This window comes from Myotis yumanensis, unplaced genomic scaffold (assembly GCF_028538775.1).
Source record: "Myotis yumanensis isolate MYYU_CA2020_CCGP unplaced genomic scaffold, mMyoYum1.0.hap1 SCAF_2, whole genome shotgun sequence".
Taxonomy (NCBI): Eukaryota; Metazoa; Chordata; class Mammalia; order Chiroptera; family Vespertilionidae; genus Myotis; species Myotis yumanensis.
The window spans coordinates 177,474,384-177,487,664 of NW_027223753.1; positions in this window are offsets into that span (position 1 = coordinate 177,474,384).

A 13,281-nucleotide genomic window follows, 5' to 3' on the forward strand; every position below is an offset into this window, starting at 1 on the left:
CTGAGGCTCAAAGAGGCCATGCGACTTCCCCAAAGTCCCACAGCCGGTGGCGAATCTGAGACTGGAGTGTTAGCCTTCTTCTGCTCAGGTCAGGCCCTTCCGACAATAGCACACTGCCTCTGCAGGGAATGTAATAATCACTTTTCAGAATTCAAGTACAATGTAGACTTTTAATTTGGTGTGCGTGGACACCATGGCACCACAGCAGTGAGTCAATCTTGAAGTAAAAACTTTGAACTTCTGACTTTTAAATAATAGAAGTAGTTACCAAAATGATTCATTCCCTGCTGGGCTTAAAGGTAGGGCATAAAGATTTAATTTTGAAAATTTCCAAAAACCAGGAAATAGCAATTCCAAACAAGAAGTTAGGCATTTGGGGTTTACAGATAAATCTTTTAGAAAGAAGTTCTTAAGAGATGAACTAGAAGGCAATTACGCTCTTTTCTTATTCACTATGAAACAAATTCATCTTCTAAAGAAACAAACAGTAAGTACCTAAACTGCATGTAACACACAGAAAGAGAAAAAAGAGACGCAGGTAAACATAGTCGTCCTTGCTTTGGCTTCATCTTGTTTTCAGTGCCCTTTATACTTACTCTTTCCTTGTGGACTAGAGTCTTTCCAAGAATTATCCGATATAATAAAAGGCTAATGTGCAAATTGTCCCCTTGGGAGTTCGACCAGGAGACCAGGAGTTCGATCGCTCACTATGACGTGGACTGACCACCAGGGGGCGGTGTGGAACATGACAGGTGACCAGCGGTGGCAGCAGGGTGCTGAGGAAGCAAGGGAAGCCGGGAGGCGAGGAACATGATCATCCCTGATCGCCGGCCAGGCCTAGGGACTCTACCTGTGCACGGATTTTGTGCACCGGGCCTCTAATCCCTCAATAACAACAATCAAGTAGATCTGCTCTGCTATGTACATGCAATGTCTAAGGGATCTTAGTTCTGTTCTACCAACAGTAAAGGGAAAGACAGACACAAAATTAGCTCATTTCTATCAAAGAGGATAAAGGTGAAGAAATGCTTGGGATATTACAGAACCACAGAGGAAGGAGATCTGTCCTGTTTCCAGGCTTTTCACTCATGGTGAGACCCAAACTGAGTCTTGAGGGATGCGTGTCAGCCAGACACAAATAGTAACATGACATTTCAGGCCAAAGAAACTCCTATTTTGTGTAGGCAATGAAGAGCAGTTTGGTGTTACTAAAGTACCAAGCTCAGGATGAGTAATTCCCAAACATAAGGCTTATAAGAGGCAGGAGAGTGTCCTTAGAGGTCCCTGAAAAGAAATTAAATCTACAGTAAGATGTCAACACATGGAGATCTATTGAGAGGTGTGTAGCAAGAATTTCATTCTTTATAATAGGCACTGACACAAATTACTGACATTTCAAAACTTAAAGCCGATTCAAGTTTAAGGCATCTGCATTCTAATATACTTTTCCTTGAGTAAAAAAATGTGTTTGGGCCAGAGGGATGGGATGGTTGAAGTTAAATTCCCTTTGGTACAGTGGGTCACAGTTTGGGAACTCTCTGCTCTAAATTGCCCTTTCTGGGCAAATTGAATCTTCCAGTGCAGAGCAAACTGTGATTGCAGCACAAATAACCTGGTAATAATAATAATCCTGGCTTGGGACCCTCAAGCTTCCTAGGAGTAAATTGGGAAGGGGGCAAAGGGAGAATGGAAGCAGCTGCCTCTATGGGCAACCTGCCACAATATAGTGATGCCAATATCCAGGAACTGAAATATTCCAATTGAAACAATCCCATTAGGTCGCATAATAAATTCCCTGCTAGTGTCCAAAACATGCGTCCAGTCTGTAATAGTAAATAATGTTAACCCAAAGGGAATGTCATTCATCCATCACTTATTGAACAGCTACAACATGCAATTCTGTGAAAGTTTCCATCAGGATGAAAAAAAACAAAAACGGAATTTTCTATAGTTTAACAGTTTAACACTTGTCATAGGCCTAAGTATAAGCCCACAAGCAGCTCTACCTCAAGAGCAGTCACAGAAGTTTCAGCAAATTGTGATGAAGGTTCAGAGGCCAGAGAGATGAAATAGATTTAGAAAATTTCTTCAGTTTCCAAGGGAATAATAGATATGATCAAGAACAGAGGAAAACAATCAAGGATCACAATTTTCTCCCTAACTTTTCCCTCCACATACAAAAATTCAGAGTAAAAATCCTGGCTTTCCTGTACACCCCAGAATGTGTACTAAATTTTAAATTTGACAAAAGAGATGAAATATAAATTCCCAGAGACTAGATCCCTTCAGCTCCTAGTATTTGAAACTAGATGGTACTCAGGAATATCTCAGCCAAGCTCAAACACTGTGAGGACTCACGGAGCAAAAGGATCGCTAAGGTAACCAGACAGCAGAATGTAATTACCCAAATTGGAATTCAGCCAGGCTGTGCAGGCAATACCCACACTCTTTAGAAAATGTCATAGACTCTTTTAATAACCATGGCAATTTTATTCCATAAACATGTATTAGTAGGACATATCAGAACAAGAATAAAATATTCTTGTTTTCTACACCCATGAATGGATACACAGCCAGAGCAAAGAAGGCAGATTATAAATCTCAGGAACATGATTACAAATGTGTTTAGCTACAATATTCACTCTTGTTTCTAAATGTTATATTTTCAATGTAGAGAGAGAAGCATAGTGCTATTTGTACGCTAGAATTCAAATGAGGTATCTTATATAATGTTTCAATTCTTCACGTTGCTAGTTTAGTGCAAACATGTAATCACACCATTTATATTTATATATATTAGAAGGCCTAATGGTATATAGTGAAATGTGTTATCACAGCCTCTGGTCCAAAAAAAAAAAATCCCCTGTGTTTCTGATGTTTTACTTCAAAATTTTAATATATTACAGTACAAATGTTTGTCTAAGGAACCAAATTTTTTATTGTTCTTACTGCCCAAAGTAAATAATTTAGTTGTTGGATTAAATGATTTGATCCAACAGATATTTTATGAGTACCTACTATGTGCTAGGAATAGTCCTTTGTTCTTGAAGAGTTTGTAGAGTGGCAAACACATAAAAGGGAAATCAGTGGATCTCCAAGAAAATAGAAATGTGTGACTGTGAGCTATTTGCAGGGCAGAGAAAAACTACCAAAATGCAGAAAGAAAAGCAAGAATTAATACCAAGACTCAACATTGGCCCTCTTGGTATTTAACAAGAAACGTTGTACTTCGGTAGATGACAATATTCACTTTGTGTCAGGCACTGTATTGAGTGCACATTTTTCTCACATTTCAATGGAATGCTCAATATGGAGCAGAGAGGGGACTTCGTGTCTCATTCCAGACCAGAGCTGCTGTCCAATGCAGCCCGCTAAAGTCTCAGGGCCACCAGCTACTAGCTCTGTTCTCTCGGACAAGATATTTAACTTTTATGTAACTTTAGTATCTTTATCTAGAAAATGGGGATAATTATATCTCTCAGGGTTAACCAGGTTAAATGAGACAATGTTTATAAAGGGACTAACATAGTGCCTAGAAGATAGTAGGTACACAACACAAAACTACTGGTTATGATCTCATAAATACTATCTTTTATTAAAGGTATATTAAAAGACTTATTGTCACAAATCATTCTCAAGCTCTAATGCCCTCTGTGTAGAGCTGGCCAGCAGCCCCTCTTCCTCATTGTGTCCTGCTATCTCGCCCACTCCAAATAGCTGTCAAATTGTACTGTCACCCAGAGTAATAGTAAGGGGGCCATTAGGAATCCAGCCCCCTCCCCCCTCCCTCCTTTCTCCCCCTGCAGGTAAAGACATGAGAGACTGAATAATTTTTCCTTATCATTCAACCTTAAAATCATCATAAACCCTATCCTGGTAAATTTTTTTCTCACATATATACTTGTATCTCTTTAACACTTATTTCTCTTTCTAACATATTTAATCCTTGCTCATTTCCTCAGAAAAATTTTTCCCTTCCTCTTTCAAGCCCTCCCTTTGTGTATCACTGTGAGCCCAAAGAACAATACTAATTGTTATGGATAAGCATTAGAGTATGGTTAACAATGCGTTGGTATGAAGGAAAGGAAAACCATTCCCCACCATTAGGGTTGACATCATTGAGGCCTTCATCCTTTTAAAGTCCTTCAAGTGCCCCGAGTTCCCCATTACATGCCTCATCCTTCTCTAATTAAACCTTCTTTTCCTTAGACACAAGTGACCAAGACAAACATGAAACTAACTCTAACTGGACCTTATTCTATTCTAGTTTTGTTTATTAGTAAAGAATACAGTTTAAGACTGCAATATTTTGGCATTATTAGCTCAAATAAGCACTAGCTCCTATAGGCAAATTTATAACCATGTTTTTTCTTAATAACCATGTTTTCATAGGGGGAAAATATGCTCTGAATTCTAAACCAACTTACATGCAAATGCATGAGACCAAACTTTGAAAAATTGGGGAATATTTGTTATTTCAAGAACGTTGCATGATACCAGGAAACAAAAAGAGATGCTGATTTAGAGCTCGCACTGCGGAACTGCTTGCTCATGCTGACGTGGGAATTTGTGTTAACTCTTTGTGTAGGGTGAATGATAGCATTTTGTCCTGATACTGAAGTCAGTCTTAGTCACAAGCAGCTTAGATTATGCAAACCTAATGGGATCTGTGCCAGTAAGTGCAAGACTGTAAAATACTCTTGCCTTTGAAAAAGGACTGGGAATGACAGTTTAGAACTCTTCCTGCAAGGCGGCCCACCCCCAGCATACACCAGAAATGTGCCCCTTTTGCTGTCCTTTGCAAAGCAGTTAACTTCTGTCATTCATTGGCCAACTCTGGGCTTCAAGGTGACAGGTCAGATGCACTTCAATACGTATGTAAACGACAATATTGGGCTCAAAGGGCAAGCTAACCAATGACCTTTCACAAACAATAGGCCTTTCTATTGGAAGAGCCTGCCAGGATTCTGAGCCTGCCAATGAGATGATCAAATATGTATTTTGGTTGTTGTTACCAGTAGGCTAACATCCTAAAAGGAAGATCTTGTGCAAGAAGCAGTTTGCAGATTCCATCGCCAGAAAATGGACATATATGTTTTCTGTCTGTATTTACATTTACACACAATTGTTTTCAGTTTTTAAATTTGCCATATATACTGACACAAGAGATCATTCAGAATGTTATGCTTTCATGTGAAGCATTATTTTTTCTAGACTGTAAATAAAACAAATAATGTTTTCTTCTCCACTTCCTAATTAGACAATTGTCTGATGGTTTTATAAAAGGCTTCAACCACTTATGTTCTTAAAGAATGCCACACACTGTTTATTATGAAAGGCAGTAAATAGATGGTCTTATCCTGTGGGGTTGTTTTTTTTTTACTCTTTTTAAAACTAAGTAATAACTAAATTTCATGTTTTATTCCATTCAAAACCTCTTTAAAATGTAAGTACAAATTTGAGAATACAAAAAAAAGGGCAGGGAACTAAGAGCATGCGTTTATGCCCCATATACTTAGACACTAACTTTTCCCAACAACAGGGCTAGTTATGCTGCAAGGTGCAATGTGCTATAGATTGTTAATATTCTAGAGCTGAAAAATAACACTGAGAAGCTGACCTGTTTACCTAAGAAGAAACTATGGACGTGGCCACCTCAAAGAAATAGTCCTATATTGACCGGTGGTTTATGGGATTTAAAGGTAAAAGAAGCATTGTATCTGACTCTGGTGGATGATAATCTTATGCTACAGAATCGTGGTTTTATAATGCTCTTAAGCACGTGAACAAAGTCCCCCCAATGCCTCTTTTTTCCCCTTAAACTCTCCTCAGAACCTTGATGGATTTGTTTGCTTGGGCTGCCCTAACAAAGTACCCCAGACTGGTGGCTTAAACCATGGAAATCTATTCTCTCACCATTCTAGAGGCTGGACATCTGAGGTTAAGGTGCTGGCAGGGTGGCTGCTTTCTGAAGCCTCTCTCCTTGGTCTGTAGATGGCCATCTTCCCCTTGTGTCTCTGTGTGGTCTTCCCTCTGCGGGTGTCTGGGTTCATATTTCCTCTTATACAGATATCAGTCAGATTGGATTAGGGCCCACCCCAATGATTTATTATCTCCTTAAAAACTATCTCCAAATACATTCCAATTAGGACTTCCACATATGACTTCTTTGTGGGGTGGGGCAAAATTCAACCCATCTACACTAATAAAAGAGAAACATGGTAATTAGCGTACAACCGCTACCCTTCCCATTGGCTAATCAGCATATCCTTATGCAAATCAACTGCCAACAAAGATGGCGGCTAATTTGCATACGGCAGGCGAAAGGGGAAGGACTGAAGAATGGTGATCAGCAACCCAGGCGGCAGGTAAGAGCTAGGGGGTGGGCAAAGGCCGCCTTCCCCCACCCCCCAGCTGGTGATCGGGCGGCAACCCCGGACCCTACTGGGGCCGGGGTTGCCGGCTGGCCTGCGCCCAGGATCGCCATGGCATCGGAGGGCGGGAGGGCCTGCGTGGAGTGATCCTATTGGTGATCGGAGGGTGGGAGGGCCTGGGCACAGGCCAGGCAGCAACCCCGGACCCCACTGGGGCTGGGGTTGCCGGCTGGCCTGCGCGGATCCCCATGGCATCGGAGGGCGGGAGGGCCCGGGCGCAGGCCAGGCGGCAACCCCGGCCCCCACTGTGGGGTCTGGGGTTGCTGCCTGGCCTGCGCCTGGGCCCTCCCACCCTCCGATGCCATGGCGATCCTGGGCGCAGGCCAGCCAGCAACCCCAGCACAGTGGGGTCCGGGGTTGACGCCTGGCCTGCTCCCAGGCCCTCCCACCCTCTGATTGCCAATGGGATCACTCCATGCAGGCCAGCCGGCAAACCCAGCCCCAGTGGGGTCCGGGGTTTCCGGCTGGCCTGCGCCCAGGATCGCCATGGCATCGGAGGGCGGGAAGGCCCGGGCGCACACCCGACTGTGTTGTCTGAGTTTGCTGCTGCCTATAAACCGAGAAAAAGTTGTAAAATGAAGTACTAATCTCTAGGGTTTAGGTCAGGCCCAGGAGTAGTGCCAGTCAGCCAGAAGGTGGCTCATGGCTGGCCAGTGCAGAGGTGGTGGCAGGAGCCTCTCCCACCTCCATGGCAGCACTAAGAATGTCTAACTAACAGTTAAGGCCCGATCCCTTGGTGGCCTAAGCCTTTAGTCGGACAGCCCCCAAGGGCTCCCTGGCTACCAGAAGGATGTCTAACTGCAAACTTAAGCCTGATCCCCTGGGGAGTGGGCCTAAGTCAACAGGTGGACATCCCTCAAGTGGTCCTGGACTGCAAATGGGCACAGGCCGGGCTGAGGGATGCACCCCCCCCTCCCACCGAGTGCACAAATTTTGTGCACCGGGCCCCTAGTAATAATATATAAGACCAACTCGAGATAGAAGAGAGTGCTGGGATCAACAGGGCTGGAGTCTGAGAGGCCTGTCCTTCCCTTTTCCTCCTCTGCCATCTTCTCCCCTTCCCCCCTCCCCCATCAAACTACCTCTCAGGTACCTTCTGGAAACACCAGGAAGCCTAGGGAAACTGTTCAACAGGTCATTTATTTCCCAAACATTCGTGGCTATGTACCATGCACATCACTGTGTCATATGGTGTGTGGAACAGTTGCAAAAGTAAATAAAATAAGAATTGCATTCAAATACTTATACCAAACCACATTGTCATATTAATTAAATGACAGCTAAGAACTCTAAACCCACTGGATCTACCTTCACATCCGTGAGAGAGGTAGCAGGGTGCTATGGAAGGAGCCCAGGAAGCCCAGGCTTGAAGTGAGAAGACCCAGGTGTGAGCACAACTTGCTTTACCTGCCCAACAGGTGAATGCATGGCTCTAATGTGGTAATTAAGATCAAGGAGTGTTGTACATTGAAACGCACTACAAACGCTTAAGGTATTACTATATTTAAAAAAAAAATCACTAAACAAGCTTTCAAAATGCAACATTGTTCCCTCCTCATTCTCCACCTGCACACTCCACAGGCTCATTGCCTATTTATTAGAAGTCACCTCACTTAATCAAATTTCAACATTCAGCCTCTAATTGAAGGCTTTGTCGCCTTAATCAAATGTGATGGGTTATTACTCATTCAATAATTTGGGGAGTAGATTAATCAAACCTGAGGTAGATTTTCTCTTTCCAAAATAATCCCTTTACTTTCCCTCAAGCCCATTTTTGAGTTTTAAATTATCAAATATTTAGTCTTTGCACGTGGAACAGGCATTCTTCCTTTTAAACCACTTCACAATCCCCAACTGCCCCTCTCTCGATCTTATAACGTATTTATTGCCCACATGCTGTACAGCTTGGTCACCCTGACTGAACAACTCTCCTAAAATTTGCTACACTACCTAAAACTCTCCACGGAGCCGTCATGTTCCTGACATGTGCTCCCGACACGAGAGAATCGGAGCTCCACAGGAAGTCAGACTCCCGTGTTTATTCTCTAGGAACCTCCTATGTCTTTCTCCTGGGCCAACCACAGGAACGGCTATTACCTACCACTGTCACCAGCCCCTTTTTCTGCTTAATTCAATTTCCAACTGAAGACAGAGGACTCTTCTCTTCCCTGCTTCCCAATGGCTGCTTTTGATTTACTAAACTGTTGCTAGGAAAAATGTCATTCTGTTCTCAATCTGGCAAGCAGTAAATGAGAGACTAGGCCAGGCGCTGTGTGGGGCATGCACTCGAGTCAGACACATCCCCTGCCGTCTGGAGCTCACAGCCATGTGGGGAGACAAGGACGTGAACAAGTGAGGATGATGCAAGATGGGCAGGAGGGAGCGTGCTGCAGAGGTGGAAGCACAAATGAAGAGGGGATTCTTTCTCGTTGGGGAATTAGACACAGAAGGCACTGGAACTGGGTCTTGAAAGGTTTGCATAAAAGGGCATTCCAAGTAGAGGAAAAGCAAAAGTGAGAGCTCAGAGCTTGCGTAAGACTTGGCATATTCGGGGTCCCAACCGATGTAGCTGGAAGGAGCTGGGCAATAGTCCATATTGAGGTTGGGGAGAAGTCAGATCAAGAAGAGTTTTGAATGCCATCTAGACCCCACTGGTTACCTGCCTATGGTGAGTGGCTCGGCCAGCCAGCAGTTCCAGCACTCCCTTGTCATCACTCCGGCAGAAATGACCCCAAAGGAGTCTCTTTTAATGCCTCATCTTAGGAGGAGCGCTATAACTGAGCAACCAGTTATTCCCTTGAAAGGGAAACAATGTTACATACTTCTGACTCATCCAGATGGTAAAGCAAACAAACAAAATAATATATATACATATACACATGTGTGTGTGTTAAATACTCCCATAAGATGATTAAAACTCAACTCCATCTTCTATTAGCTACAAAATAATGAATCAGCTTTTGGTTTCTCAAGAGAACATACCACACAGGCTGCACCATAGGTCCTTGCTTTTCTTCCATAGTCACTAGCTGTTTAAAACCTCAAAATCATTTTTGATTCATCCCATCCCTGATACCTTATTAAACTGAAAATCCAATCGATTTTCATCTCAGCCTCCTTTTGTCCCCATTTTCAAGGCTTTGAGTCTGGATCCCTGGGACAGTTTTCTCATTGGCTTCCCTGACTCTAATCCGACCTGCATGTAGCTGCCAAACAAATCTTCTTTAATATATCACTTTCCTCATGCTGATTCCCTGCTCAATAATCTTAGATAGTTCTCTGTTTCAGTTGCAACCAAAACAGAGCAAAAGCCCACTAGGAAGTTTCACAGATGCTCTCTTCTCTGAGGGGTAGGTATTATGATCCCAGTCACACTAATGATGAAAATTGAGGCTCCAAAATTTAACTTGCCTAAGGCTAAGTAATTGTAGAGTCAGGATTACAACCCAGTCCTTTGAGGACTGGTCCAATGCTTTGCCTTTAATAGAAGTTTTTAGCTTCTGTGCTTGCTTTCAAGAATCTCCATAACTTCCCTTTGCCTCATTTAACCAATTTTATTTTTCTAACTCCCTAACACAGCCTTCCCTGTGGCCAGTATTGGGTTCCTCGTTGCCTCTCAACATGCCTACCTCATCCCTGCTCCTCCATGGCTTCCCTTGGGTATGCTCTAGCTTTCCCCAATCTCTGAGATTCGCCTTAAGCCCCATCGGGGAGCTCTGATGATTTCCATGGCAGTGCCAGGTTCCTCAGTTGGATCCCTACAGTATTTACACTCCAACAGAGTGGGTCGCAGCCTAAGGACAAACACCCATGGGATGAGGTAGATCAGGGGGAGAATTCATGGGCTATGGATCCTTATGTGTACCAAAGCACATACTAAATTAGAGGCAACTCACGTGTATTTGCAACTATTTTCCAAAATAAGTAGATACCACGAGGTTAATAAAATATACATTAATTTGAAATAATTCATGTTCATTCTTTGCCATTACATGTTTTCCCAATTCTAAGTACTAAACATAGATCAACTCTTAGAGTTTGTGAAATATCTGACATTAAAAAGGAATCTTAATCTCAGTAAGGCTGGACACCACTGATATAAACATTTAGGTGCATATAATCTTGTTGATTTGGAATTGTACATGCACTTTAATCTTATAGGCCACTTTGAGGCCTTTAAACTTTTTCTTATGAGATATAGAAGAACTAGAGCACAATTCTGAACCCTACAGCATTTCACCAAGCACTGTACACACGGTAGATGTTCAACAAATATTTGTTACAAGTTTTCCTCCATCAATGAAGTGTAATGGTATACTTTAAAGAAATTTAGGCTTCTTTGCTAAATGATAGACTAAGAAAAAGCATATTTCTACAGCTTATTAAGTTGCCCAGAACAGTGGCGCTTTCTACTCTTTGTCCCATCCATGGGCATCTTGCATGGATTTTGCTGAAAACTCTGATTGTACTCTTTATTTAAAAATAAGAGAATATTAGTAGATGGATTTGTCAGAATTATGTCTTGCTTAACTGATCTATAAATATTCAAATCTCTTACTTGGATTTATAAAGCAGAAATCAGAGGTAAGCCTTGAAGAGAATCATTTGAACTCTATTCCCACAGATATGAAGATCAAGGGTTGATGGAATTCTTTCAGCTTATTGCTCAGCTTTCAAATTTAGTTAAATTCAGATTCAAATTAAGACCTGGGTAACATTGAATAGCCAAACAGTTGCTACAAGATATATACCACCTTACCAATCTTTGTATAGGGGGTTGGGGAGAATTCTAGTGTCTTGGATAGGCAGAAAAAAATTATTATGGCAAAATAATGGTTTACTGTACAACATCATTAATATATAAAATTTTCCAGAAAGATTTCCCAAATGATTGAAATGTATTCATTTACAGTTTCAAAATTTTTTATATTCAAAATCTATATGTTTCTATACTGTCTTACATGTTTTCTGATTTATAGTAAACAAATGATATTAAAAATAATTCTTCCTTAAGTTCATCATATTGAATATACAACTCAGGTATAGAATAGAGCTTTTCACCCCTACATTAAATGGCCTGAGACTACTATACATTTTGAGTTCCATAAGATTAAAAAAAATTATCCTAAAATAATTTTGGATTTTATTTAAAATTTCAAAATAGTATAGAGTATTTCTACACATACCCTTCACTCAACTTCCCCAATGTTATTGTCTTAAATAACCACAGCATAATTATCAAAATCAAGAAATTAACATTGGTACAATAAATACCATTAACTAAACCAGTGATGGCGAACCTATGACACGCATGTCAGAGGTGACACACGAACTCATTTTTTTGGTTGATTTTTCTTTGTTAAATGGCATTTAAATATATAAAATAAATATCAAAAATATAAATCTTTGTTTTACTATGGTTGCAAATATCAAAAAATTGCTATATGTGACACGGCACCAGAGTTAAGTTAGGGTTTTTCAAAATGCTGACACGCCGAGCTCAAAAGGTTCGCCATCACTGAACTAAACTGTAGATGTTATTCAAATTTCACCAGTTTTTCTGCTAATGTTCGTTCTCTGTCCAGGATCAACCTGAATCTCACATTGAGTTTAATTTGTGTCTCTGATCTCCTTCAGTCTGTGACAGATCCACCACAATCCTGTCACTTCTCACCAGTACTGGTCAGTCATTTTGTAGATGTCTTTCACTTTGATTTTTCCAACCACTGTACTGAGGTTACACATTCTTGACAATAATTCCTCAGAAGTAAGGTTGTTCCGCTTTGTTGGTACATCACATCAGGGGGTTCATGATGCAGCATATCTCCTTCCGGTGATGTTAACCCTGATCACTTGGTTAAAGTGGTATCTGCTGGGACATTCCAAGTTCCTATGTTTCCCTCCGTGATTAATAAATATTTCTCTGACTTGTTAAGATAGTTTTCTAACTCTTGCCTCAGAAAGAGGCACCCATGTGCTTGCCACTAGTAAGTTGCCTCTCTAGTCTGTTGTAGGCTCAAAAATCAGAAAACCTCGTTCGTCGGAATTCTTTTCAAAATAAAAGAGGTGGGCTCTGTGCAAGGGCTTATTGTAGGCTTTTGAAGACATATCCTTTTGCTATGTAGAAGTCCTTTGTGGGCACATTCCTGTTCTTGGGATTGATGTTTTCTTTCTAGAATCTGCATTGTTAACAATGCTTGATAAGTGACCCTTCCTAAGGGAGGTATTTGTTATCTTTATGGCACTTAGGTGGCAGATGAAGGTATTAGAAAACTTAGAAATGGAAGGAAGCATCACAAATTGATTTACTAAATGTGTATTTCCTGTTCAACAAGCACATCTATCTTACAGTCCCTTCTCAGGTGGTGACACAAAAAATCTAAGTAGGAGGAGTTTGGGGGCCATTGATCTTGCAAAGAGTAGAATCTGATGTGACACCCACAAACCAGAAAGCTGCCCTCTGATGACATGAATGTTAATTATCCTCTCCACTCTCTAAACTCAGGCTTTAAATTCCACATCACCTAGGCCAGTGGTCGGCAAACTGCGGCTCGCGAGCCACATGCGGCTCTTTGGTCCCTTGAGTGTGGCCACGAAGTTTCAATCGCACTGTACATGCGCGCCCACACGTGGTATTTTGTGGAAGAGCCACACCCAAGGGGCCGCAGTTTGCCGACCACTGACCTAGGCTAAGAACTGACAAAAGAATCCTCTTCATAGTCCATCTTCCCAATGCCATCTATAACATGGGAAATATCCCCCTGAAAGAATATTCGTGATGCCATCACACCCACCCCTCTGTTTCTACATAGGATTCCACTGCATCCATGCCAGAAAAGAAGCTGTG